The sequence below is a fragment of the Sciurus carolinensis genome, unplaced genomic scaffold (genome assembly GCF_902686445.1).
Source record: "Sciurus carolinensis unplaced genomic scaffold, mSciCar1.2, whole genome shotgun sequence".
Taxonomy (NCBI): Eukaryota; Metazoa; Chordata; class Mammalia; order Rodentia; family Sciuridae; genus Sciurus; species Sciurus carolinensis.
The window spans coordinates 1,445,019-1,448,397 of record NW_025920147.1 but is presented as its reverse complement, the minus strand read 5'-3'; the positions used below and the strand labels follow the sequence as shown (position 1 = coordinate 1,448,397).

General features: G+C 37.3%; 1 pseudogene; it reads right to left on the bottom strand.

Moving 5' to 3' along the window:
- Positions 1-958: 958 nt before the first annotated feature.
- Positions 959-2,324, bottom strand: LOC124974429 (E3 ubiquitin-protein ligase RING2-like; annotated as a pseudogene).
- Positions 2,325-3,379: the final 1,055 nt, after the last annotated feature.

Below are 3,379 nucleotides of genomic sequence, written 5' to 3'. Positions count from 1 at the left end.
TAAGCCAGGGAATAATCACATCCATTTAAAATATGACTTATGCTCTCATAGATTAATTTGTTATATTAAATACCTACAATCAGGATAGGGATGAAAAATAACATATAAGTCAATCTTTTTTCTGACTTTTTAGCATAAAGCCTTCTGGTTCCCAGTCAACACTGTCCCTTAAAATAAGAGTAGAATGAATTCACCCTGTAGTGGCTGACATTCTTCTACAGAATTACCTTTTGCTATTTATCAAAGCAGGGCTTAAACTTCATTAATGTGCTTCTACAGAGTATAATTAGCAGAGCACCACATTTATAAACTGGTACAGCAACTCAAAATGCTAAATTAGCACACTTTTCAAACAGAAGCAAACCCATTTTTTCCACGTGCCATGCTGTTCTTGAAGCTTATGTGGCTACTGATAAGAAAAGAATTAGGGAAGCTTTGAACATATCTTGCACTTTTCATCAAGGTTAAAGTGAAAAGTATCTCCATATTTCTGATATTTTAATAGAGAGAAGAAACATCAAACACATAATAAAGGAACTAAAGTGACAGTAAGAACTAATACAAAAAACTTTTAAATAAACAATTGAGGACTACATATTACTATCAATTTAATTTTTCTTTCTTCAGTGAAATATGTCAATGACCCATGTTCTCATAGAACTTAAGATTTTGATTCTCTTCCCCATGACCAGAGCACCTAAACTTACAGGGAGGAAAAAAAAAGGGGGGGGGGATAACATTGCATGACAATGGACACCAAGTTCATAAAGAACCTCTTTAAAAATGAGATATTATGGAAGAAAATATCATGAAAATAATAATCCTATGAGAATTGTTTTTAAGCACAGTAAGTTTGAGCCTCAGTCTTCATGAAGATACTACAGTTTGTATAGAAAACTATAAATATACAAGACTCCAAGGGAAAAAAATCAGAATACATATTAACAATCTTTAGGCCTAAAAAACTTTTGAGGGGAGAGGGAAAAGGATGGCCAACTGAATCTTGACTTAAGAATGCAGGACTATGAAAAATTCCTGGGTCAAAGGTGCTCCCAATGTAACCATACTTTGTGAGAGCACACAACTTAAGATATAGTCTTCAAAGGAAAGCAAAATTACTGAATGACTATAGTCCCTTCCAAAAAGTCAATCTTAAATTAAGGGGAAATGATTCTAAAAGTGTAAACGAGTCTGGCTCAGAAAGAAAAATTGAACAACATATCCAAGATCTGTCCATAAAAGTAATGATGGTACATCTTTAATATTAAAGAAACAGGCTATAAAAAAGTTCAGTCTCAGAATTGGTTTTTAAAAGCTCATTTGTGCTCCTTGATGGGCGCATAATTAAGTTCCATGGGTTTATTTACTTTCCAGTACTTCTCACTGACCAATTCCAAAGAAAAAGAGCCATTTAATACAGTGAACTGGCCACTTGCTGTTGCTATATAAATGGTATACTGCTTCTCACTGGCTGTATCAAGAGTCATCTGATTTGATTCTTCCTTGCTTCAAAGTTCTTCTAAAGCTAACCTCACAGCCAGATACTTGGATAAGTGATCAACAGTGGCATTACCTGAAGTCTTTATATATCTTGTCTGTGCACTGTCATCTTTCTCCATAAGTGTGGGATGAGGCCTGAATACTAATTCAATTTCACTAGCACCAACCATTACTGGATCAATTGCCACTGTTGCATTGTTATTATCAAGTTCAAGCCCAGAATCATCAGACGTTTTGGTCTGTTTGTTACTAGGGCCTACTTTCTGATTGCTATGTGTGGATGCATTACTACAGTGTGAACTGTCACCATTATCTTCTGCTCCACTGCCATTTTCAATCTGTTTCTTACCTCGCTGTAATCTGTTCATGGCCTGTATCTTCAGTCCTTCCTCAATGCTGTGACTGAGTGCCTGCTGATTATTGTGCTTGTTGATCCTGGCTAATACTCTCTCTTGATGAGCTTCATACTCATCACGACTTGGATAAATTTTGCTGATAAGTGCATCAAAGTTTGGGTCTGGCCTTAGTGATCTTTTGGAAACTAACTTTTTCTGACAAGTAGGACATTCTTTGTTGCCACTTCTAAGGGCTCTGATAATACAATCTGCACAAAAACGATGCAAACACTCCTTTGTAGTCATTGTGTTCTTCAACATATCCAAACAAATTGGGCACATTAATTCACTGTGTAGACTTCTAGGTGAAACCACAATTTCCAAGCCATCTGTTATTGCCTCCTGAGGTGTTCGTTGTAATTCATATAAACTGAGTTCCCATGTTTTGCTTAATGGTTGAGTTCCATTTGTCTGCCCAGCTTGAGACATTGCGGCCCCCAGCCGGGGGCTCCGCTGGCCGCGGCCGGAGGGAGACTGGAGTATCAGCCGCCACGGCCGCCGGCGCTGCAGCACAATATAGCGAGCCTCGGCTTCCGCAATGGAGCTGGGGAAATACAACAGGGGCCGCTCAATATTCATGAGAGACTGAGGGGAAGCCGGCTCGGCCGCGCTGCGGGGAGGGCGGGAAGAAGCGATCGGCGGAGGAGGTGGAGGCGCGGGACGGGGACGTGCAGGCGCTGGGAGGCCCGCAGCGTGAGGGGCTCAAATTTGACTTCTTTAACCTACAAATTATATTCTTTTTTCAGGAAGAAGAGTATGAGATCTCATATGCATACGTATATGTGTGTGTGTGTGTGTGTGTGTGTGTGTGTGTATACTCTATGAAAAATACTAGTGAAAAATTTTGTCTAAGAAAGCAAAAAGAAACTTATAGGATTGAAATTGCAGGCAACAGTTTTTAGAAAAATTGTCTTGCCCATTAAAGTTTTAACACACAAGAAAAGATTACTAAGGTAAATCATAAACTATTAAATTTTTAAGGAAATACTCAAGTTATATTTCTAAAGCACTGACTACAAACAAGGGGTGATTGAAGTGCTTACTTGAAGTAGATTTCCTATAAACTCCATCCTTCCAAAGGAAATATAAAGAATATTAAAAATATTTTCACTGTTTAAAAATTATTTAAAATTTTTTTTAATTTTTTAAAATTTTTATAGACTGCATTTTGATTCATTATATACTATAAGGGGTATAACAGTTTTCTTGAATGTGAACAACAGCTCAGATACAATGCACAGCAAGTTATATTACATTGAAATAAACTTAGTTCAGTGGAATAGGAATTAATATCCCAATTATTTGGAGTGTTAATGAAGATAAGAAAGAAATGTGACTAAATCATTCAGCTTATCACTTCACAGAGTTGTCAGCCTCTGGGTAAGCACATTCTGGTTTGTTTATTGCAAAACAAAAATTAGGAAAATTCTGGGGGTTGAGAGGGAATCAGTTTTGCCTGTAGTCAAATGCCATTACGAGTATCT